This window comes from Neovison vison, chromosome 11 (genome assembly GCF_020171115.1).
Source record: "Neovison vison isolate M4711 chromosome 11, ASM_NN_V1, whole genome shotgun sequence".
Lineage (NCBI taxonomy): Eukaryota > Metazoa > Chordata > Mammalia > Carnivora > Mustelidae > Neogale > Neogale vison.
In genome coordinates, this window is record NC_058101.1 from 214,702,364 (window position 1) to 214,727,289 (window position 24,926).

The window sequence follows — 24,926 nt, forward strand, 5'->3', positions numbered from 1 at the left end:
TTTGATGAGGGAATAAATGGTGGAAGGTCTTCTAGGGGAGGTATGAGTTGAGGTGCTGTGCTCTGTAGGGTCCTGGGAAGGGAGTTAGGCACCTGAGCAAATAAAGAGAAGAAACGGCCGCCTGCGAGGGGTGGAACGGTGAGGGGCTGTGTACGTGAGCACCAAGACAGATGGCTGAGTCTGCTGAGGTTTGTAATGATGCATGAAATGTGCCTCTGATGACCTTTGGAGGTAGCTGATTGTCCTCGTTGACCTGCTTCCTTAGAACTGGGCCAGAACCTATTGACCTCCCCTCACCTGCCTCGTTTCTTCCCTTCTAGGTCTGCAGTAAACCTCAGCTACTGGCAAGATCCTTCCATCCAGCATTGTATAAGACTGTCTAAGGAGAAGAAGGCCTCCAGAATTAAACGAGGCATGTGACTCCTTCCCTCCCAATGTCCCCTCATCAGCCCAGAGGCCTGAGGTTTTAGGGGTTCATTCTTCAAAAGAGAGAGTTCCAGTGTTCACGCTCTCCAGTGGCATATGAAAATGCTCATTTCCCAACATCCTCACCAGCACAGGGACCTTTTCATTGTGGTTCATCTGTTATGTGAAAAATGTGATCTTACAGTATATTTATGTTATTGTATTCCTCTTATTTGGGGGCTGAAATTAAGGATCATTTTTATATATGCTTAAGAACCATTTCTAGTATCTTTTACAGTGAACTGTCCAGGTAAGGAATCGCCTTTTTGGCCATATTAAAGTGATAATAACACTATTAGGCTCTGCAAGTCCTTTCTATCAAGGAAGGCAATGAAAAGATTTGAGATGGGAGGGTGACTCATTCTCGATCAGATTGAGAAATTAGCCAAATGACCCCACGTCCTTGGGCATGCAGAGAATCCTGGCAGAAAAGATAGAGCCTCTGGGTAGATTTTGTAAGAAATGCAAAGAAAGTTTAAAGTGACAACCAGGACAAGGACCTTCCTTTGAGCTAAGGGTGAACCCAGGCTTTAGGAAGATGGCACCAGGCCTGCCTAAGGGGCCTGAAGCCTCCGTCCTGGGCTCCTGAGGCAACTTTTGTAACCAGAGGCGGGGCCCCACCTTGGAGCCCTGGGGACCTGGGTGCCCTGAGGCAGCGAGTCAGCAGCCTGTCTGCCTTCTTTCTCTGCATGGGCTGGCATGTGCGGAGTGCTTCCCAAGTAGGGTGTGGTGAGCATCTTTTCAGTTTTTGTTTCAACATCCAGTCTGCTGTGGATGATACTGTGTAACATACAACAAAAATGATTTCCTAGAAATAAAATGCAAGATAACCTGTAAACCAGAAGCTCAAATGATTTATTAGGAGAATCAATAGACACAGAACTCCTATATCACATTGCAGTACATTTCTAAATGCTGCTCACGTTTTGTTCTTTAGTTACACTTCAAGCAACAGGGCTGTAGAACACAGATTTTATCTTCCTTTCCCCTTTTTATTCACCATCTCCTTTACCCAAGCTCCTCACCCTGGAGCTGAATAAGTCCATTTTGGGGGCAATGTTTGCTCGTGCCTTCCTCTCCTGCAGTCGGTCTGTGAGGTCGGTTTATAAGCATAGAGACTTTTACCCACACAGGTTAGAGATGAAGGGAACATGGTAAGAAATACGGCTTTATTTTATTTTATTTTATTTTATTTCATTTCATTTTGCTTGGACATTTATCTGCCCCATATTCTGACCGCAAAATATTTTATCATCTTGATATCGCCTGTTGATGTTTAGCTGAGTCCTCAGTAGTTTGCACCTGGGCACAAAAAGCATATTTCGAAGAGGAACATTAAGATCTGATGTTTTGATGTAAAATACTTGTCTTTCCTGTGTACAATCATAGGACATTTTATGGTAATCTTTAAAGATTTCATTTATTTATTTATTGGAGAGGGAGAGCATGAGTGGGAGAGCCAGAGGGAGAGGGAAAAACAGGCTGTCAGCCGAGCAGGGAGCAGATCCTGACCTGAGCCAAAGGCAGATGCTTTACCGACTGAGCCAACCAGGTGCCCCAAGGGACATTTTTATTTCTAAGATCTTTATTTCCACCATTAAATCATTAAATATATTGTAGTTACGTTGGTTCCACCAGGTTTAAGTTAAAAAGAAGACAATGTGAAAGTCTTGATTTCTCCCATGAGTCCACAGGAAAATCACTGACCCCAAAGAAGAGCAGCCAAATCCTCATTTCCTCCTCTCCTAGGGCGGGCTCTGCAGGGATGCTTTCTGATCTCACTGAGTGAGAACTTGTCTCTGTGTCTCTGTCTCAGGATATTTTGCTCGAGTCTATGGTGTCAATCAGCTGATAAGGACATTTCTGCAGAAGACAGAATGTTATTGTCAAATTCTAAATCTTGAGACTGGGATGGAGACCACCTTCTGGAGATTAAAGGTAAATGAACATTTTCCCTCTTCTTTCCCGAATTGTTTCATTTGTGAAGGTGCCCGCCTGGTTCAAAATGTTAAAACTATTTTAGGAGGAGATGCAGTGACCGCCTGTCTCCCACGCCTGTCCCCAGCTACTTGCGCCTGCTGCTGCCATCAACCACGTACTTGATGTCACCGGGGCCCTGGTGAAGGATGGGTGCCTGGCTTCTCATCCTCTGCTGTTACCAACAGGGCTCCTGATAAAAGCCCTTGTCGATGTGTCCTCTGTATGAGCGGAAGACCCTGACAGTGGGACTGTGAGTGCTAGACCAACGTGTCTGCTGTATTCACAATCACGAAGATTTTATTGTCAGCGTGACAGTGTCTTCAGTACAGTTTAGAGACGTGCAAGGCTGGTGATAGTGATATGTACAAAGGCCTTTCATAGCTGCTTCCTGATTTCATCCCTCACCTGCTTGGTTAACGATCAAGAACAGTTTTAACTTCTCTCACAGGAAATGAGACGGGTCTGGTTAGTGGCAGAACCAGGACCGAATAGACTGTAGGTCCCGCAAGTCCTGGTTGCTTCCATGTTTCTCTGTACAGAGCCTTGTGCCTGCTCATGGGGGGTCTTTGTGGTCCATCAATCGGTGGTGCCTGTACCTCAGTGGCCATCGTGTGATGGAAGGAGCTGGAACAGAATGCAGGGGCAGATCGTGTGCAGTAGGAACAGATGCCACTGGAGAAATGCCTCCTCTCAGCCCCACATCCTTTCAAATTGGTCCCGAGGTTTGTTTTTTCCTTCGTGTCATATACTTGTGTTGGTCAAGAATACATCTGACATTTTTATTTCTGGTCCAGGTACACTGAGTCTTAGGTACCCCTTCCAAGGATAAGGTTATCTGCCAGTAGTAAGGAGGGCAAATAGCACAGGGTAGAAAAGATTTAGTGGAGGTGTTTTGGATCGGTCCAAAAGGTTTTTTTAAAAAAAAACTCAAGTCTCCTTGAAACAAAAGAATGCCTGCTCCAACCATCTTCATGTTCATTCCCTGCTAGAAGGTAAAACCGCCTCATTTGACAATGGCAAGGTCTCCAGTATCTTGTAGGTCTTCCTTAGCATAGGAAAGTTCTTTTGAAACCCTTCCCTGTCCTTACCTCCCCCACCTTTCAAGGGTGTATCAGTTCCCCCCACAACACTTATGCCACGCTTTCTGTGCACGGATCCTGTCCCCGTGCTTTAATAAAAGCAACGTTTTGCACCAAAGAGGTCTCAAGAACTCTTTCTCGACATCGGCTCTGGACCTCACCCCACCAAACGTCACCTGCATTCCCAAACTCTTCTCCCCTGACTGCTCTGACTCCCAAGACTGCTCCCCTGTCTACCTGCCGCTTGGCATTATTTCTATCATTTACTACAAATGATGGCAAAGGAGGCACTGCTAGGCTGTAGGGGACAGGCATCAACTCTGGAAACAGGATCAGTGCACACTAAGATCATAGAGTGGAGTAGCAACCAAATTAAACACAAAACAAAGCCACTGAGTGAAAAGTTATGGGGAGGGACCCCCAAACCCTCAATAGCAAGTTTAGAAAATGAGAGGGGAAGGAAAAGCATTTTGGTTCACACACACTAGAAGAACTGTCACATGTGCTTTGGCCAAACCACACTCCCCATTTGACCCAGGTGTTGGGGGAAAAAACAAAAAAGCAAAGCTGTGGAAGACTCACACTTTGGTATCTCATCCAGAATAAACAGTCAGTAGGTCCAGTACAGCCAACAGCCCTAAGGACCTTGAAAGCTGTGCCCCAGATAACTGGGCATATGACCATAACCTCCAGGAGCTCTCAAAATCACCAGTGAGTGTTCCTATTCCAACAGCCAAAAGGTCTACAAACCCTGGCGTTTGCTGACATTTCATAATGGATAATGTTTCCTGTCAGGCATTAAAGCAGAAACCAAAGAAACTTGGAGAGGATCTGCATCCAAACCCAGAGGGAGAAAGGATTTTTTTAAAAAATGTATTTATTTGACAGAGAGAGATCACAAGTAGGCAGAGAGGCAGGCAGAGAGAGAGAGGAGGAAGCAGGCTCCCTGCTGAGCAGAGAGCCCGATGCGGGACTCGATCCCAGGACCCCGAGATCATGACCCGAGCCAAAGGCAGTGGATTAACCCGCTGAGCCACCCAGGCACCCCGAGGAAGGATTTTTTAAAAGCTCTTTAAAAAAAGAAAAAGAAAAAGAAACCTAAAAGTCGGCCCAAAGCATTTCCACAGTTCTTTTCTCACAGATGCCTGGGTTTGGAGGCAGCAGCACCTCTACGGTCCCTCCATGGATACCAGGAACTCTGGAGGCAGATCCTATTGGCCCAGACCTCCCCTTAATTCTTTCCTGCAATTAGGCACTTGGAGGCTGAGGATCTGCAGAGGTAGGGCACCCCCGAAAGGCAGAGAACACCTCCCCCAGAGCACAGTGTCCACGGGGCCTCAGGCACATCAGTGCCCAGAGTTTTCACCCAGGGCAAACCCTGGTGAGGGGGCACGGAAAGGCTCAGGTGCAGTTCCCCCAGGGCCATGCTGGGCGTGGCCAGGACAGAGGACGGTGGACACCCCCTGCAGGGGGCATCTTGGAAAGGCCAATCCACCAAGTAGCTCTTCCCAGACTCTGGCACTGGCCCAAGCTGGCCTCCAGTCTGTGGCTTGGCGCAGACCCAGACCAGGACCCCTTGTGCCTGGTGCGGGGTGGTGGCAGGGGACGGGAGCACACCACCAGGAGAGCCGCCAGCCCTACCGTTCCAGCTCCTGACCTCACCTGGCACAATCCCGGCCCGAATGGGCACATTTACAGGCCGGGTCTGGTTGGCCAGCTGCTTCACACAGCAGAATTGCATCTTCATCGTGGCGATGGGGTGGGCAGAGGGGCTCCCTCGGGGCAGCTGCCAGCGTGGTTTCTAACCCTATCCCCTGGGATAGCATCAGTCAGGACTGGCAAGGGGGATGGAATCGGGCCTCTGCTGCTGCACACCTGCCACTCTGTTTGGATGGCGGACCCGCGGACCAGGCGTGTCCACCATTCTGCCCAACCGCCTGCCTGGTCTAGGCGCACAGCTGTGGGAGGTGATAGAGGCGCAGCGTCGGCAGTGGCCAGTGAACCACCAGAGCAAATCACGACCAAGCTGTCCCCGCAGAACTGATGGGGCAAGAAGGGACAGGGCACTCTGGAGCCACTGGAGGCTGGAAATACACAAAGTCTCCATGAGGGCCGTCCTCTGTGCAGATAAAGACCTCTGTGAAGTGCTCTGAGGATCCTCTCTCCTAGCTGGATGGATGTTTGTGACCCTGTAATTTACACCAGAATGAAAAATGTACTATTGGGTGGAAAGACCATACCACAGGACTTTGTGTATTGTGATCCCACTTAGGGGGAAGTAGAGGGCATGTGCATTTTCTGGGGGCAGGCACCTGGGTGCAGTCAGGCGGGATCATGCACTAGGGGCACACCCAGGACAGGCACCAAGGAGGACAAGGGGCCCAGGCCTGGGTGGGAAGTTGTGGGGATGTGCTGTGGGGACAGGGACCAGGACCATTGGCCAGAGGGCCTTGGCTGTTTGGAGCTACCTGACCAGCAGAGGTGCGCGGGAGTGAGCAGCAGGAGGTGGGGTGGCAGGGTGGAGGGGTAGGAAAGGGACATGCAGGCATTGCCTGGAAAGGTCTGTATGCTTAGGCACAAGGGAGCTCTGGAAAGGGGGTGGGGGAGGGGCATGCAGGCGTTGCCTGGAAAGGTCTGTATGCTTAGGCACAACTGAGCTCACAGGAGGGGGCGGGGGGGTCATGCAGGTGTTGCCTGGAAACCTCTGTAGGCTTTTGATTCTTAGCCTTGCGCAGCTGGGGGTTCTGGGACTACTTGGCGGTGTAGTCCGACTGGGCTGGACGCATTTGTACCGCGGACCAGGACAGTTGTATGACCATCAGATGTTCTCCTGGGATGGTAGGCTGGGCTCTGGCCTAGGCCATTCGCTAGGGGCCGTGGACAACAGCCAGACCTCTTTGACCAGGGACATCGATATTAAGAGACATGTGCTGGGGAAAGGGACTTTCCCTGGGGATGCCAGGGATTTGGCAGATGTCATCTCAACCCAGACACAGATCAGTAGACTCCTCCGTGAGATTGAAACATTGGAGGCTGAAGTGACTCATTGGAAGAAGTTGTGCCAGTGTTCCACCCAGGGACCAAATACCATCGACCCAGAAATCCTGTGGAAACTGAAGAGCCACATCAGGGACCTAGAGCAGTGGCGGAAGCGGGAGCTGGACGAACATCAGCTGGAGGTGGCGGGGTTGCAAAACACCCACCGGCGGAGGCTAGCAGACCTCACTGACCGGCACCGCCAACAACTTAGAGACTATCAACGGATGGATCGGCTCTCCAAAGAGGAGATTGGGAAACTCACTCAAATTATCCAGCAAAAGGATTTGGAAATTCAGGATCTTTCTAGGAAAATCTCTGCGGCTTCTCACTGCCAGAATGGGCACGTGGAACAACTTCAGCGCCAATTGCAAGAGTGTACTTTGAAAAGCGAACAGGTCTTGGTGGTCCTAAATGAGAAGACAAGGGAGAATAGCAATCTGAAAAGGAACTATCACAGAATGACCGATCGACTTGCTGCCAAAGAAGCAGAACTCCAGAGGATGCAAGAGGAAAATCAAAAGCTGTCCACTAGAATAGAAAGCAGTGGCCTAGAGTTGTTTAGAGAAACGATTCGGAATTTGTCACACATTATTCGAGAAAAAGACCTGGAAGTGGATGCGTTAAGTCAAAAATGTCAGACTTTAATGACGATCCTGCAGACACCCAGCACTGGTCATGAGGTTGGAGGAGTTTCTATTGATCAGTTCCAGCAGCTTCTACAGGAACAGGACACATTAACAGAGCGGGTGAAGTTCATGGAAGAGTGGAAAGAGCAGGTGCTGACCACAGTCCAAAATATGAAGCGTGAGTCACCCCAGCTTCAGAGAGATCTGAGACAACTCCAGGCGTGGGCTTGCACCAACAGTGAGGTTTTGAAACCACAGACGACCTCTCTTGACCAAATCCACACTTACCAAGGACATGAGATAAACTTACAAGAGCTAGAGAAGGAACTAGCACAACTTAAGCTCCACATCGGGGAGCTCTGCAATGCCAAGGACCTCCTTTTAGGGAACCTTGAAGTGATTTTCCTCCGGCCCTCCAGCGACTCCGCAGAGGCAGCCAACACTCTGAAGGCCATGAAATCTGACCGAGTGAGTGAGTCTTCTCAGGTGCTCCGAGAGGAGGTAGAAGAGCTCAGAAAATCAGGGCAAGGAAAAGATACAATGATTCAAACCCTCCAGCAGAAGTTCAGCAGAGACGGATTGCTTCAGGGGCTGCTACGGGGGAAGGAGAAGGGAAGCCACAGGAACACAGCGATTCTGATTCCCACATGGAGCATCAGAAGGAGAAACAGGCTGTTCTACAAGATTTCCCTCAGGCTCAGGAGCTCCGAATCCCAGCGAAAAGTGAGGAACTGCTTTCTTTACAGGAGAAGCTCAGGGGCCAACTGAGTGAGAATGAGCTGCTGAGGCAGGCATTCACCAGTCTGAAGGAGAGGATAGCAGATTTTGAAATGGTTGTGTGTCGGCTGAAAGAGGAAAATGCAAAATGGTGGAAACATGTAGAGAAAAGGACATGGAAAATCAGGTCTTGCAAGAGACAAATCGGCTGCTTTCAAAGATGCAGAGGGAGGAGGAATCCCAGCCTGCCACGATGAAACAGAAGGCACTTGCTCTGGAGCAACTGCTGCGAGAGAAAGAACAGGGTGAGAGCGGGGAATTGAACCGGCCATTCAGTCAAAGCAGGAAAGGGCAGTTGTGGGTCAACAGGAGAGAGATGATGTAGTGTTGGCACAGAAACAGAAAGAAATGGAAACCTGTGCCCACCAGAAGGAGGGTCACCAGTTACATGAGAGAGAATTATGCCTAACCCAGGAGCTGGAGAGAGGGCGGCACGTCACTGCAGAAGCCCAAGATTCTCGTCGCCTGGAACCTTTGGCTACAGAAATCCAAGTGGCTCAGCTAAGAGAGGAAGTGACAGTCCTGCAGGGAAAACTCGTTTTGTCTTCCGCTGCCATAGAAAAGGGCAGCCATGGAGCCAGTCTGCAGGTAGAGTCGCTGCGGGAGTAATTGCACGTGGTCACCCAGCAGAAAGAGGAAGCGGCGCTCTGGCTTGCCGCCTCCCAGGAAGAGGGAAGGCACTATGATCGAAGGCTAGCGAACCTCAAGCTGGAACTCGCTGAATGGATGGAAAAGGCAGACACCCTAGAAGGAAAACTGAAGTCGTTACAGGGACGATTGCATCAAACAAATGCCGACTTGGAGGTGAAGGAGGACCATCTCCAAGAGTTCAAGAAACAGAATGAAGTCCAGCAGGAAATACTGGAGGACACACAGAAGAAACACTTGACCTTAGTAAGTAAAGCTGAAGGAATGGTGGACAAAACCCTCCTAAGGAGACTCTTCGTGGGATCTTTCCAGGCAGCTGATGCAGAACGGCAAGAAGGGTTGAGGTTGATGGCAAGCACACTGGGGATCCAAGAAGACCAGTTGCGGCAGCTGCATGGTCAAGAGCCCGCGGGTGTGCCCAGCGGGGTGACTGCGGTGCCTGGATCCAGAAGCGTCCCCAATGCACCCGGGAAGACAAATCACCAAGCTGTGGCCAATCATTCTTTTTCAGGACCTTTCATCCAGTTTCTAGAAGCGGAATCTCATTCAGCTTTTCCATCGCCAAACTCCTCTGCTCATGACGTGAAACCCCCAGATTCATGAGGAAGGGGAAAACTGCCTAAGAAACAAGGCCCACCACGACTGAATGCTACCCTGGGATCCACACCCGGAAAAAAAGATGTCAAGCCCCGAACCACAGCTGTGTCTCTTATTAACCCACCTGGACCGGAAATGGATGGGTCGGAGCACCTTCTTCTAAATGTTATCTCTGATTCTTTACCCAGATACACGCCCTATATACTGTCACCTGCCAAGCAGTTTGGAATGGTGGCCAAAGACCTATCAAAGAAATAGATGATTGTCAAGCCAGAGTCGAGACCACGCTTTGAAGATCCCAAGTCACTCTGTGTGTCTACCTGAACCCCAAATGCCCTTTTCAAAATGTAAACTATTTGCAGTTCTGCTTTCAGCTTAATAAACATAGTATTTTATGACTTAACGAAAAAAAGGGGTCATTTAATAATGGCAGAAGTATTTGCCAAAGTGAAAATAGTGGTGACTTCTTTTTCTTTTTTTTAATGATTTTTTAATATTTTTTGACAGAAATTAGGGGCACGCAAGCAGGGGGAGAAGCAGAGGGAGAGAGAGAAGTAGGTTCTCCACTGAGCAGGGGAACCTGTGACCTGATCCTAGGACCCCGGGATCATGACCAGAGCCAAAGGCAGACAGTTAACAGACTGAGCCACCCAGATACCAGAACAGTGGAGACTTTGTTAGGACAGTCGACACTGCTGGGCTTGGGGGCTGTGGTCAAAGGATTCTTCCAATAATGTCTGTAATGCTTTAAGGTTTTCACAAGGGTCAGGTGTCGTCGTATATCTGATCTAGGGAACACATCAACTTGTTTTAGTCTTCCAAATTTATCAAATACACGAGTACACACTCCTTATATGGGAAACAAAGTGAATAGCACGAAAGTACAAGATGAATATAAGGTTAAAAAAAAAGGCAAGTTTGCTTTTCCCAGGTAAGTCTCATTTCTGTTAGCTTATTTTTTATTTTCTATTTTTTCAAAATCATTTCCTTTTCTGTTGTCTGCAAAAGCACTCTATGGGTAACCTGAGTCCTCTTGGGCCTTATGTATATTTGCCTAGTTAGGAGTATTGTATTCTCTGACTTGTTTTATTTTTTTCCCTCCAAATCACTCTGCCTTGGAGACCATTTTTAATGGGAATGAATCCCATATTATTCTTTAAAAGAAAATCCAGCAGCTTATGGTTCTACCCTAAATTATGCAAATAGCTCCCCTTGATTAGCATTTAAGCGGTTTTTTCCTGGAATGTCCATGGTCAACTCCCTTGTTCATTTCTTCAAAAGCCCCTTCAAATCTCCCTTTGCCCTTTGAGGCGAATTGTTCCATTGCACCTTGGAAAGGATCCATTCAGATTTCTTTAAGGACATCATTCCATTTTCCATTCTGCTCTCTCTCCAGCCTGCCAAATATGGTCATACCTTCCCTGCTTTCCTGTTGTCAGTGCTCTGATTCACACCCACTGCTGTCTCAGGCTGGTGCAGTAGACTCCCTAACAATCTTGCTGGTTCCACTGTTAACCTCCCTTGAATCCAGTATGAACACTGCTGTCAGGATGAACTGAGATGAAAATGTGATGTTACTTCCCTGCTGTAATTACTGGAGGGTTTCCCAACTGCCTGGAGTTTGACCTTTAAGAGACCATCCGAGCCCTTGCCTTTGCAGCCTTCCTTCCTCTTCATCGTTCACATAAAGGCTGCCCTTTAGCTTCACGTGAATTCTTGCAAGCCCCAAATAGATTATTATCCAAATAACTTCAAGTCCATGAGCCTCCTCATTGTGCCTTAACAAAGGTACAAGTGAGAAAGATGTTATCCTCCTCTTCTTCACCCGTTGGCGAAGGGAGGGATTCCAACCCTAAAGCTATGCAATATCCGCATGCAACATAGCTGAGATCCACCGTAAGTTGTTACCGACCTATCCTCATGGCCCAGGGAAGGAGGACACACACATCATGCAGGGCCATAGGGGACGTTGCACCTGGGAACAGAATGGACAAGTGCAGTGGGTACAGACTATGTAGTAAGAGGAGAGCAAAGGTGAGCCCTATTCCTGCAGGAGGGAATGACTGGCTTGCTGGATCATTCCACAGACTGTCAGGGAACTGGAGCTTACTACTTGGGGAGAAACAGTGCCTGGTACCTGTGCTTAGGAGGCCTTGTTGGCCAGAGGATCTGATCTGTGGGAGCAGAGTCGGAAGGGAACATGGAGTGAGGCCATTTGAGGCCATCTGAATCTTAATCAAACTCAGGCTTTCAATCACAATGGACTCTGATATTTGGACATCCATTTCATCTGAGACCCTTAAGGCATAGGAAAGGTGCTTCTCCAGGACGTGAAACTGTCATGTGAGCAGGAGGGAGACGTGGTCATCAAAACCAAAATGTAATATCTTCCATAGATGTTCACGCAGTTGATCCGAAGGAAGTCTCTGGGTGGCCAAGGGGTAGAAGGAAGGGCTGATGTCCTCCAGCACCATGGAATCTGGCAATGCACTGTGGACAGAAGCCGCCACCTCCACCTGCAGGTAGGATAAGCAGACTTTGGCTTCAGCCTGTAGCAAGTAGGCCTTGGTGACTCTATTAAGCTGGTGGGGGTTCCATGACCCAGAGAATAATAGACAGCTGGATAGGAAGGCTCAGTGCCTGTGAGAGACTCTATTTCCAGGAGAGCCCAGTGCATGGCCAGTAACTGCTGCTTTCATGGTCTATAACCCAGGGCCAAGGAGGGCTGTTTCTTGCATTGGGATCCCATGGACAATTGATAGATACCATGGGTGGTCCAGGGACTCCAGGAAGGAGAGAGGAGGCTTCGGAAGCCTTTTCTCCTAGGCACTAACAGGCGATTTTTAAAAAATGATTTTATTTATGTAGTTAAGAGAGAGCTCTGGCTGGAAGAGGGGGTGGAAGGGAGAGGGAGAAGCAGGCTCCCCACCAAGCAGGAACCCCCCTGCGAGGCTTGATGTCAGGATCCTGAGATCAGGACCTGAAACAAAGGCAGGTGCTTCACCAACTGAGCCACCCCGTCACCCTCACAGGTCATTTTTACTTGCACATTTTTACTTGCCTTTTGTTGAGGGGAGAACCTCCTGCCTCATTGTGAGCTCATTGACAAGTAACAGCCCAAATGGGCTTCTGTAAAATTTATAAACGAGGTATATGTTGCCTCAGAACCCAAAAAGTACTTAAAGTTGTTGGACTTCTGTGACCTTTTTTCTTTTTTTAAAGATTTAATTTGTTAGATGAGAGAGCACGAGAGAGAGAGAGAGAGAGAGAGAGAGAGAAGAATTAAGGGGCTGGCAGTGGCAGAGGGAGAGGGAGAAGCATGCTTCCCTCTGATCAGGGAGCCTGATGCAGGGCTTGTTGCAGGACCCTGAGATCAGGGCCTGAGCTGAAGGCAGACACTTTACTGACAGAGCCACCCAGGAACCCCTGCATTTGTAGGTCCTTAATAAGTTAGCCAAATAAATTTCCTCGCAGGAGGATGTCTTAAATGTGATGTCACACCTATGTTCCTGGAGAAAGATGGGTGTAGTAAGTTCCTACACACAGAGATTGCCTGTGATAGCAGAGCAGTTTGGATGCCCTTTGTATAACGAGGTAAATCATGTCTCCTTCAAGGTTGAGGCACACGTGCCTGAGAGGATGTTGAAATAGGCACTGAACAGAATATACTGGCCAAATCTATCATAGCGAAGTATTAACCATCTTTTAATTGGTTGGGCTCCCTCATTATTTTATTTTTTAAAAAAATTATTTATTTATTTTGACAGAGAGAGATCACAATTAGGCAGAGAGGCAGGCAGAGAAAGGGGGAAGCAGGCTCCCCCCTGAGCAGAGAGCCCAATGTGGGGCCCGATCCCAGGACCCTGAGACCATGATCTGAGTTGAAAGCAGAGGCTTTAACCCACTGTGCCACCCAGATACCCCATCCCTCATGTTTTTTTTTTTAAATGACTTTATTTCTTTATTTTAAAGAGAGATAGAGATAGCAAAGGAGCGGGGGTAGGGGGTGGTGGTGGGAAAGGAAGGGCAGAGGCAGAGAAAATCCCAAGTGGACTCCACCCGAGCATATAGCTGGACATGGGACCCAATCCTATGACTCTGAGATAATGACCTGAGCCAAAAGCTTAATCCACTGAGCCCCCCAGGTGTCTCAGATGTTTTAAGGGGACTGGGGTTTATTTTAATCAGGTATGGTAAGACAGGCAGATATACAAGTAACACTCACAACGGAAGAAGTGTTTTTGGACTCACAGATTCCATGAAAGGAGGTCCTGGGAGGCATGGAGGGCCACCCCGGGAAGCACCAGGCTTGGTCAGGAGAAAGAGGAAGTGAAGGGACTATAGGGGGAAGACCCTTTATCGTGGATTCTGTGGGAAGGGGCAGGTGAGTCCGGGTAAGCACGTTTAAGACTGCCTAGTTTGTGTCATCTCAGTGGGTTCTGGGACACAGTGGTGTCTGGAGTAGTCTGTCCTTCCCCCTGGGATGATCATGGCAGGGCATAGTGTCCCAGAGTATAAAAGTTTCTTACAAGAGGTGGTTGGGGGTAAAGGCTCTGATTTGGTTGCTTTACATGTGAAAGGTTTGCTGGCAGGTAAGCTGCTGACCATCTCTAGGAATTCAGTAAGCCTGCCAAGGACAGTCCCTCCGAAGTCACCAAGGCCTGAGATGTCAAAGCATTAAATGCAGACGATAGAAAATATGATTATTATATTTGCTATAAAGAGGATTTGAGCCCTCATAATAAGTCCATTAAGGTTAGCCAACCAGTGCCTCCTAGCAACATTAGAGTTCATTCAGAACCTATGTTTGAGAGGCACAAAAGCCAGTCAGCCTTCTTTTATTTTTGCCAATTAAATTATTTTAGTAAATTTTGGATTTCCTTTTTTTCAAAGATTTTATTTATTCATTGGAGAGAGAGACAGAGAGAGACAGAGAGAGAGACAGAGAGAGAGACAGAGCTCAAGTACGTGTGATAGCCAATTAAATTATTTTAGTAAATTTTGGATTTCCTTTTTTTCAAAGATTTTATTTATTCATTGGAGAGAGAGAGAGAGAGAGACAGAGCTCAAGTACGTGTGATAGAGCAGACCCCAGCGGGAGTAGCAGGGAGAGGTAGAGGAAGAAGCAGACTGACTCCTTGCCCAGCAGGGAACTTGATATGGGGCTTATTCCAAGGATCCTGGAATCAAGACCCAAGCTGAAGTCATTGACTAACCATGTGAGCCACCCAGGTGCCCCTGTAAATTTTGGGTTTACAGTTGGGTCAAATTTTGAACCTATGTTGAATTAGTCGGGGTAGCTGGGGGGAGAGTTCTGCCTCCTGTATTCAGATTTCTCTCTTCCACTCCTCCTATGCTTGGGTCTGTTTCTTCCTGGTGAAGAAACCCCTGTGGGGTGGGGGAGTGTCTCATTACCCTGCTCCTCTTTCTCAGGCTTTTTTTCCAGAGTGTCTCAAATCAGCATCATCAGCCTTGGAGCTTCCGTTGTGGCAATGGTTGTATGGTTTCAAGTCTCCTGGTGTAAGTCAAGTGGGAATTGATCCCCTCACTGTGCCACAGGGGTCCCCCATATGTTTCCCCCATAACCCTGATGATCAGGATCTTGTGCCAAACAGGTTAGGCAATGGGGTGGTCAGTGGAAAGGCACAAGACCTACAGCCTAGTCGTTGATGAAGCAAAACCATCTTCTGCTACAGCCCTACCTTCTCTTAGTGTAGATTGTTTCCTTTCCCCCCTTTTCCCGCTCTACAGATTCCCTCAGGATAGATTTTCATTTCTAACCACACAAAGTCATGAGATTTTGTTTCTGTCCCCATCTAATCACACATTGTGCACATGTTCTGCATGTTTGTGGGGAAAGGGAGCTGGTTTGGTCAGCCCACAGATGGCCATCCTCTTCTTGTGGGAATGCCAGTCCATCTCCCCAGTGTTGGAGTCCACAGCCAGGAAAATCATTCTGTCCATGGCCAGAGTCAGAGCCTCAAGCCCCCGAATCACAAGATTATTCTATCGACGAGCTGGGGAGCAACAACACTACGAGAAAGGCAAGTGTGCTGGTGAGGTGTTTGGCACTGGGAGAGAAGTGGAACACCAAATCCCTCCCCCCACTTTTCTGTTTTTGATCAGCTGGTGGGCCCTGGGCTGCCATGGATGTCTACCTGAAAACCTTGAGGGCTCAGGAAGACACATGGTAACAGGGAGAGGAGTGGCAGCTCGGAGTCAGGCAAGGCCACTCCCAATGCCTGAAACACAGTGACTCGGGAGGCAGCCAGGGAGCCATTCTTACATTTCCCTGGGGCCGCGGCCTCCCTCCCTTGCACCCACAACACAGAGGGTCAGCCCCAGGACTGTGCTTGGGGTACGCTTTCCCGCATAGACCTGTACGTCAGCCCCAAGCACTGGGCCATCACCCAGTCCCTGGAACTCAAGCACACCAGTCAGCATGTCCTGCAGTTGCCAGCCTCAGGTGGTAGCCTTGGAGACCAATGCAGGCCACATGCAGGACACATAGGTGACACCTCTCCCCCAGATACAGTCAATTCTCATTCATTCTCACCTTTTTGGCAAGGATGGGGTATTATTTTGGAAATGGAAGGTGACCTCCATTTGAGAGAATAGAACATGAGCCAACACAGCTTGCCAGTGATTGCCGGTTCCCTCCCAGATCGTGATTGTCACCCCTGAAGCCAGTGACTTAGCAAAGCAGCAGGTCAAGCTGACCCCATGTCTTCATTTAATGTGGGGACACCCTGTTTGTGACGCCACTTGTTTGACTCACCTTCTCCTCAGGTCCCTGATGAGGCCTGAGGAGACCTGCTCCAGATGTTTGGGGATCCCCTGACACCTGCTACATGTGATTAACAACAGTTTACTAGTCACATATACTCACACTTCAGGGGAGGAGGATACCAAACATGGTGCAGGACTGCACAGAGACTGCACTTGGGAACAGAGAGAAGGAGCAGGGCCTTGGAAGGCAAGACTTGGTTGAAAGAAGAGGGCAGGCAAGTACTGGTTCCCATGGGTGGGTATGAGTGGCTTCCTTGAAAAATTCAGTGGGCTTCTACAGAACTGAACACTGCTCCCCAAAAAACAATACGCTCTATGTCTGGTCCCTGTGATGAGAAGGGTGTTTGGTTAAGAGACCTCCCCTGTGATAGGGAGAGGAGAACTTGCATGATGCCATTTGAATCCCTCCTTGATCTTCCAGGTGTCAAGACAGCCCTTATTACAGAATCTTAATTTCAGGCCTTATGCCATAAGAGGGTACAACAAAGTAATTCTTACCTTATGCAAAATAAGTTGTATTCCTCTATGCTAGCAATGAATATGTGGGCTCCACAATCAAACACACATTCACAATTACTCGTACAAAGAAACTACTTCGGGATAAATCTAACAGTGCCTGTCCAGGCATCCCATGCTGAAAGCTATTTAGCACTGATACAGGAAGTCAAAGATATAAATTAATGGAGAGAAACACCATACTCGTGATTTGGAAGACTAAGCATTGTAAAGATGTCAATTCTCCCCAGACTGATAGAGTTAATGCAGTTCCTATCAAAGTCCTGTCAGCTTTGTTTGTTTTTGTTGAGATAGACAAAAATATTCCAAAATGTATGTGGAAGGACAAAGGAATTAGAGTAGTTTCAAAAACTATTTTGAAAATAATACTAGTGTGGGAACACAGTCTACAGAGTTTCAGAACTTAGTAGTTAAAATAAGGAAGACTGTGTGTTATTTGCAGGACAGATACATGGAACAGAGAAGAACAGGGGCGCCTGGGTGGCTCAGTGGGTTAAAGCCTCTGCCTTTGACCCAGGTCATGATCTCAGAGTCTTGGGATGGAGCCCCACATTGGGCTCTCCCCTCAGCAGGGAGCCTGCTTCCTCCTCTCTCTCTGCCTGCCTCTCTGCCTACTTGTAATCTCTGTCTCTCGGGTAAATAAATAAAATATTTTAAAAATTTTTTTTAAAAAAGAACATAGCAGAACAAAGAACCCAGGAATAGTCCCCACAAATAAGCCCAACTGCGTTTTGAAAAGGGCGCTAAAGCAACTCCAATGGGAGAAAGCTGGGTTTTGTACTCTCTACAGCTTTTTAAATCTTGTGGAAGTCAGAGAGGCCAAGCTCAGAAAACAGCAGCAGCAGAGAAGGATGACGGTGCTGTGACTGAGGCCCTACCAGGTGGGAATGGGGAGGGAGAGAGATTGGGCGCCCCGGGTTGTGTGGGCGGGGTCCAAAGAGCTATCCCGTGATGCTTTCCAAAGGCTGAGGGAGCGGGGAACCTGTCCAATCAGCGTGTGGGCACAGGCACCAATGAGGGGGAAGGTTGTTAGGATGTCTGACGGTGGCGGGTCACTGAGATGCCTAGGCTGAGTGCGGGGCGACCAGCTCCCATTTTCCAGCCTTCTGAGAGGCTTGCTTCTTGCCTGGCATCTCCGGATCCCGTTTCCTTGCCCTGGTGGGTGCATAACCTCCAGACCCATAGCCACTGGCCTGAGGACGCCCTTTTTCACCTCCTGTACTTCCTCCTCAAGGTCAACGCAGAGGATGATGGAGTGAGCGGCCCCTGGGAAGATGCTTCTCTGTGCAGAGGTACCTGTGGGGCATGATGTCAGGACCCCATGTCCCTGGGAGGCTGGGGCCTTGCTGGGAGGCAGCCTGTGTCTCAGGAATACACTGATTGTCTCGCAGTGAGATGTGGCATCTTCTTCTAACCTCTTGAATATATATGCTGCTATGCCAGTACGATACACAGACTAATTTAAAAATCAAATAACAGACTCTAAGAAGTTGTAACAATCCCTGGATTAGTATAGGATGATAACTAAGGGATCTGCTATATTAAATCATGACAATAAAAGTAAAATCCCTCCATCTTTTCCTGGATTACATTCAGAGCTCAAATCAGAGAGCACTAAATGAATAATAATGAATGTATGCCTCTGTGAATGATTGAAGATTGAATCACATTTTAACTAGACTGTATTTATAAGTCCCTTTGGATGACATAATTACAATTCAAACCATACACTAATTAGCAGCAAACATCTATTTAATATTATTTAGTGGGTTTAAAATACAGTTTTTACATGTTTCTGAAAACAAATAAGAGAAAGAACACTTTACCTCAACACAAGAAAAGAATGTTAAGGCCCCAAGTCAACAAATAAGTTGGTGCTAGCTAGAAGCAAACCCAATCATATTTAAAAACAAATAGTCATATGAGATTAAGAGTCACTTATGGTTTGTCTCCCTCCCTATCCCATCTGGGGGAGGGGGGTTGGGAGAAGGGGAGTAGGGTTATGGACATTGGGGAGGGTATGTGCTTTTGGGTAAATTGGAAGGGGAGATGAACCATGAGAGACTATGGACTCTGAAAAACAATCTGAGGGGTTTGAAGTGGCGGAGGGGTGGGAGGTTGGGGTGGTACCAGGTGGTGGGTATTATAGAGGGCACAGCTTGCATGGAGCACTGGGTGTGGTGAAAAAATAATGAATAATGTTTTTCTGAAAATAAATAAATTGGAAAGAAGAAAAAAAAGAAAAAAAATAAATAGTCATATTATATTTTTCTGAGAAATAATGACTAAATATCCTCATCTATAAGAGGCACAGTGAGAAGGCTTAAAATATACTTTTTCTCATAAAATAACTTTTTTAAAAGATTGTATTTATTTATTTGAGAGAGAGAGATAGAACATAAGCAGAAAGGAGGGGCAAAGAGTGAGGGAAAAGCAGACCCCTCATCTAAGCAGGGAGCCCAACGTGGGGCTCGAGTCCAGGACCCTCAGCTCATGAGCTGAGCTGAAGGCAGCCACTTAACAGACTGAGCCACCCAGGTGCCCCCAGTAACATTTTAATAGCAAATTTACATTGTTTTCTATTTCCTATATTGCTTAGCGACTGTTTACAATTACTTTTAAAATTGAGATAATTCTTCATCCATTTTACACAGTTAAATGTACCTTAATGGGATAATTTACCAAGAGCCAAAATGTATAAGGAAGAAACTTCCACATCCACATGGTTCTGGCTGAAAGAAAGGTTTATTTGGTGACTCATTTGTCTCTATCTTCCTCTGTTAATTTTGGTAGGGTTTTGTTTTTGCTTCTAGAAACTATATAATTAAAGCTCTCCAAATATTAAGAAAATATACAGGACATGTGTCATGTTTCAAATTTCCAATTTTACCTTTTTCTCCTTTTATATCTCTTTTTGGGGAAGAGGGAATGAGTGACTTTAGAAAGCATCCTAAAAATATTCAAGAACATCATGATTCCTTATACATTTACCTGCCAAGTTTAGATTACTACTTTTATTAGTATTTTATGTTAAAAAATGCAGTAGACCCAGTAGTAAGTATCATTAAGTGTATGCTGAAAACTATAAGCATATAGTGCCACTAAAGTAGAGAAGGAGTGCTGGATTGCTAAACAGCCACCAATTAGTGTCTATTTTGAGGAAATATTTTAGTAAAAATGAATAAATAAGTCTTGCAAACACAGATATGCACAAGTGCAATTTATGGGATATGACTTTTTTTTCAAAAATATTATATTTAACTTTTGGAATAGAAATAAGTTTGACTAGAATATTTTGAAGTTTTTAAGCTAAATATCACTTAAATGATATATTTCATCATATACTTCTCACTGCATTTTATTTTTGCCAGCCTCTTTGACACTCCCCCCAGTGGATCTATGATTATGGAACAAAAATTTTTCAGTCAATATGGGGACAAGGTGGCTCTTTCCTTTTCTGAACTCACTTAACTCTTTTAGCTATAGTTGATTCACAATGAGTTTATATCCCGATTCATGTAATTATTGATTAAAGTCATGAAATGTTATTATCCTCTGTATGTGGGAATTCCTCTTGTGCTGTCAATGACAATGCCGAGAAACGGGCTTCAAGGTGGTTAATTTCTAGGTATCAATCTATCTGCTTTATCAGGATTCACTCTTGCTGTCTGTATATCTGCTCTATATATGTGTATATATGTTATTTATTTGAATTGTCTTAAGTGCATACTTGAATAGCTTTTTGAGGGTCAAAGAGAGTTCAAATGATAGAAAAATGGCTTGTTATTTTCTCCCTTCCCCTCCCCCCTGTTGCTAATGCTCACTGATGAAGAGTGCAGGCAGTGTCCTTCAATTTAAAGAGACAACCTTGTTCATTTGGAGGGTGTGAATGCCATTCTTGTGAAATACTGTAAATAGTAATTCACTTTTTTATTGCTTTTACATTGATAACATGCCTTGTGAAGACGTACAGTTATTCTGCTGAATTTAAGAAAGATGGGAATGGAATGTGCATGTTAATTTAAACATCTGTATGTACAATACAATAATCCTTTATTATCTGGAAATCAGAACATTTTACATGTTTACCAATATTAAATAACTTTTTAGGTTGGTATCCAATATTACTCAGTTTTTCCTCTAAGCACCTTCCTGAAATATTGAGAGAAGTCCTATGATCCTCATGTAAATCACTGAAAGTACAGTTTATAAAAATGCATTTGAATCACATCTACAAGAAGTCTGACTTGCCACAGCATCATCAGATACCAGAGCCAATGTTAGCAACTCAAGGGCTGAGTGTTGATACCAACCAAAATACGGGCCCAGCTTATTGTGTATTGAACTTGTAGGCCGCCTATTATGCAGGTGGATAAAAATATAATGCCCACGTTTAAAGGTGACCGGTGAACATAACAATTACAGACTGATGCTGTTCTCAAGACACATCCCAGAGCAAGCCCAGTCAGTTAGCTTTGCAGATTAACCCTGTGTACCTTCACAGTATTTAATTATTTGGTAAGGGACAGTAGAAGCATTTAAGAGTTTGAATGCCAAAAGCTGTTGAAGTAAGTGTAGTGTTGGAATGTTTAATGGCATTAATTATCATTTATACGTGAACCTACTCCTCCTTAAGGCCCAGGAGGCAGTGACTCACTGGGTTGTCATTAACTGTCATTATTGCTAGTAGAGTCAACTTCTTATTCATAAACACAAAGAAAAAAATTAATGAAAAACATGTCATTCTATAATACAGTGTTGGTGTTGCTAACTTATTCTGTGTCTCAGAATTCTATTGGCATTTTGAAATGTAGATGAATCTCAATATTTTCATCACGACAGTTTAAACAATTTGTGTGTGTATGTGTTTGATTTTTCTTTGTGCTAGCATTCTCTTGGTAGGAAAAAAAAATACCTTACAGACTATCTGCAGAGAGTTTTGCTTTTGTTTTATTTGATCATTTCTGAAAGATGCAGATATCGATTCAGAAGGATAACCACCTAGAGATGGAAACAAATAGTCGGCCAGGTCAGGGCAAAACTTTCTCCAGTATGAGGATTTGGCAATTAAACCATTCACATTTTTGTGATCAATGAGGGGAAACCAGGAGGGTGAATAGTTGTAGAAATTTTAGTTTCATTAAGTTAAAGTATTTTCAGTTGTATGTAGTGGGGGAGATGCTTTTCTTTCTTTTATTAAGAAATTATTTACATGTAAGGGCCAGATGAGTTGGACTGTGATTTTTCTTTTTAAATCTAATATGTTTATTGAATTTTATTTATGGTCACTTGTTTCTGGATGTTATATTATTTTGTTTGGCTTAAATGAAAGAAGAAAGAAAAATATCCCTGTACGCTTCCTTTGTGTTCTTTCTGTACCGCAGTGTTTCTTTGTTTTAGGAATGCTACTTTCTTTGATTTATACATTGTAATAGCTTCAAATAATCCATTAGAAAAGCCAGTTTTTATTTCTGACTTTGCATTTTTATTTGTGAAATTGTTTTTATCACTGTGGAGAGTTATGGGGTTCACGTGCTGACTGTATATATGAGTGTAGGATAGGCTGAAACGTAAAGTGTGGTTGTTCTCATTGGTAACACTTACTGAGTAAGTGCATGTACTAAGACCAGAGTTGGTGAAATTAAAAAGTAGACGGCATTAGGATAAGATGTGGGTACAAGTTGACAAAAATAATAATATTAAGTTTTCTATCCCCAGGGTCACTTAGACTCTTCTCACAATGGCTAATGCTTCCATTAGTATGTATTGCAGACTCATAATTTGCTAGGCACAGGGGAAAAAAAAAGCACTGGAAAGAAATAACGGTGATTTGAGACAGAAATATCAAACAGGATTTCGGATACTTTGAGCTTACATCGTCAGGAGACGCTGAGGTTTAGCATTCGGTTTCATGTGGAGACCCGCAGTTAATATGGTCCTTGTTGAAACTTAAAACAGCTCTATTCGTAGCTTGACTGAGAAGGGGGGAAGAGGCCTAGAGTAAACAAAAGTGTGTGTTTTCAAGACAGCCTAATTGTATACAGTACATTTGCTTCCGCGGTTCCTTCTAATCCATCAAACAGTAAAATGAACAGATTTATTCTATTACAGGAGATACAATTGTTAGATAAGTCTAATACATGGACCAAAAGGGGAAATGGCATCTATTTAACAATTCTCTATTGTTCAAAGGATCATAGAAGTCCTGTTGCCTGCCTGTCGCATTCAATCAAGTTGCGTAAAATACTGCTGTGGAGAAAGGGAGGTAGGGAACCCTTAAAGTACATGCTTACACCTTTCTGAAAAAGTTCCTCCAGAGGGATGGTGATGAGAGTCCCAGGGGCAGGGGAGAATTGGGTGTTCTGAAGTGACAGAGTCATTGGTTCTCCCGCACCCCCATCCCTGTCTTTGACTTTGGTACTGCCCAGGAAAGCCACAGCAGTTGGAACTAATTGTAACTGGTTCAGGAAAGTCTTCATTAGCACTACCGCACATGGTTACCAGATGTGTGAAGGAGTGGGGAGGCATCTAGAGAGGGGAGAGGAACAAGTAGCTTCATTTGAAAGCTTAATAATCTGCCTTTTGTTTCCAAGTGTATTGTGTTAGAGAAAGGGGGAAAAAGACAGTTGGGGAAGATGAAATGCCCTCTTATTCACTCATTCTCTGGAAGCTGAATGGAAATCTTTGTTTCCTTCAAAATGTCAACATTTTTGGTGACTCTCCATGTGTTGGAAATGTTCCACTTTCTCCACCAGCGTCAATGAAAATTACCTGGGTTATCAAAACAGTTATGCTTCCTAATGGCTGAGATTGATAGTCCAAAATTTGGGGTTTTGAATGGAGATTTGATTTCTAAAATACGTAAATGATCTGTAAAAACTTTTGTCTTCAAATTACAAATTCCAGCTAAACATCACTGAAAACGAGAGAACAGGTTCTCATCTGTCCCTAATCCTGATTCGAGTCGGGGTAGCGTGGGGCAGCATTGCATCTTCTTTTATAGGACTGGGCTACTTTTAGCTATAAAGAGCACTGATTATAGAAGCTTGAGTTAAATATGTTATTTGTACTACATACAGATATTTTCCCTGGAAATCTGGAGTCATGTTTACTCACTACGTTCCACAAGAGAGCAATGAAGTAAGAGAATTTCTATTGTTTCTGGAAATGTTATTTATCATATTCTCACCGAACTCTATACCTCTATCTATGGGCACAGATTATTCTGGAAGGCCAGTGAGAACTATTCTAGATGAAACCTCTGGTTTCAAAATGGAACTTTTTGATGCTGCAGATAATTGTGACATTTAAAAATATCATCATTTGAATTATCCTAAAAAGTGAAGAAACTTTAATTGCTATTTATCTATTTACAGCCTGGATTGATTTATTTTTTTAATTTCACTTTGCTGTGATCCTAGAGTTTCAAAGTAATTTTTTTAAGTCTGGCATCAAAAGCTTTGAATAAATGATTTATAAAAATCTTGAATTCTGCAAATAAAAATTTCAAGACTGGCTAGCTATTTTACTAGCAATTTTAAGACAGTGCCTTTTTGGGTGGTGCTTTATGACGTCCATTCCTAATCCTGCAATAGAATCATTAACATTTAAAAATTAACCCATTCATTAATTCATTTATTCATTCAGGCAGACCATGCCAGGGGACTACTGGGTGTAAAAAGCTGTACTAAGCTCTTTTCAAAGTCAAGGTGAGAGAAGGCATGATTGCTTTCTGAAGGAGGCTTAAAACCTGACTAAATAAACTGTATAGGTGAATCTCTACCAGTAGCAGCTAAATACAGCAATAAAAAACATTTCATTTTCAGTGAAATTTCCTTCAGGCTATATTCTCTTCTATCACTTAGGACCAAATATAGAAATCATATATTTCACACTTTATAACATTTGAACTTTGTGTGTATTTTCTTTTGGAGGCACATACATTGGAGGGCTCTAGTATGGTACTTTCAAATTGGAAGAAGCTGGATTAGGGGGGAATGGTCCTAAATTACATTAAAATTTGTGTATAAGCATTTGTGAGAAAAAGGTCCATCGATTTCATCAAAATGTTAACTGGCTTCATGACCCGCAATAGGTTAAAAACCCATGGAGCTGGGAGCCTGATGTGGGACTCGATCCCGGGACTCCAGGATCACGCCCTGAGCCGAAGGCAGTCGTCCAACCAACTGAGCCACCCAGGCGTCTGCTTCGCTCTCTGACCTTCTCCTCACTCATGCTCTCTCTCACTGTCTCTCTCTCTCAAATAAATAAATAAAATCTTAAAAAAAAAAACCGCTGAGTCTTTTATCTAAATAGGAAATTGATCTAAACCATGTTTTTCCAAAACGAGTTGAAGTAACTTTTCATGTCTATTTTGTTATAATTTTTTCTAAATGTCTTAATGATTCTA

At 45.0% G+C, this 24,926-nt stretch overlaps 1 long non-coding RNA gene across 1 annotated transcript; it reads left to right on the forward strand.

Moving 5' to 3' along the window:
• Positions 1–2,285: 2,285 nt before the first annotated feature.
• LOC122890075 lies at positions 2,286–23,822 on the forward strand. The gene is made up of 3 exons (XR_006381047.1): positions 2,286–2,403; positions 22,709–22,781; positions 23,596–23,822. It is a non-coding gene; the product is annotated as an uncharacterized LOC122890075 (long non-coding RNA).
• Positions 23,823–24,926: the final 1,104 nt, after the last annotated feature.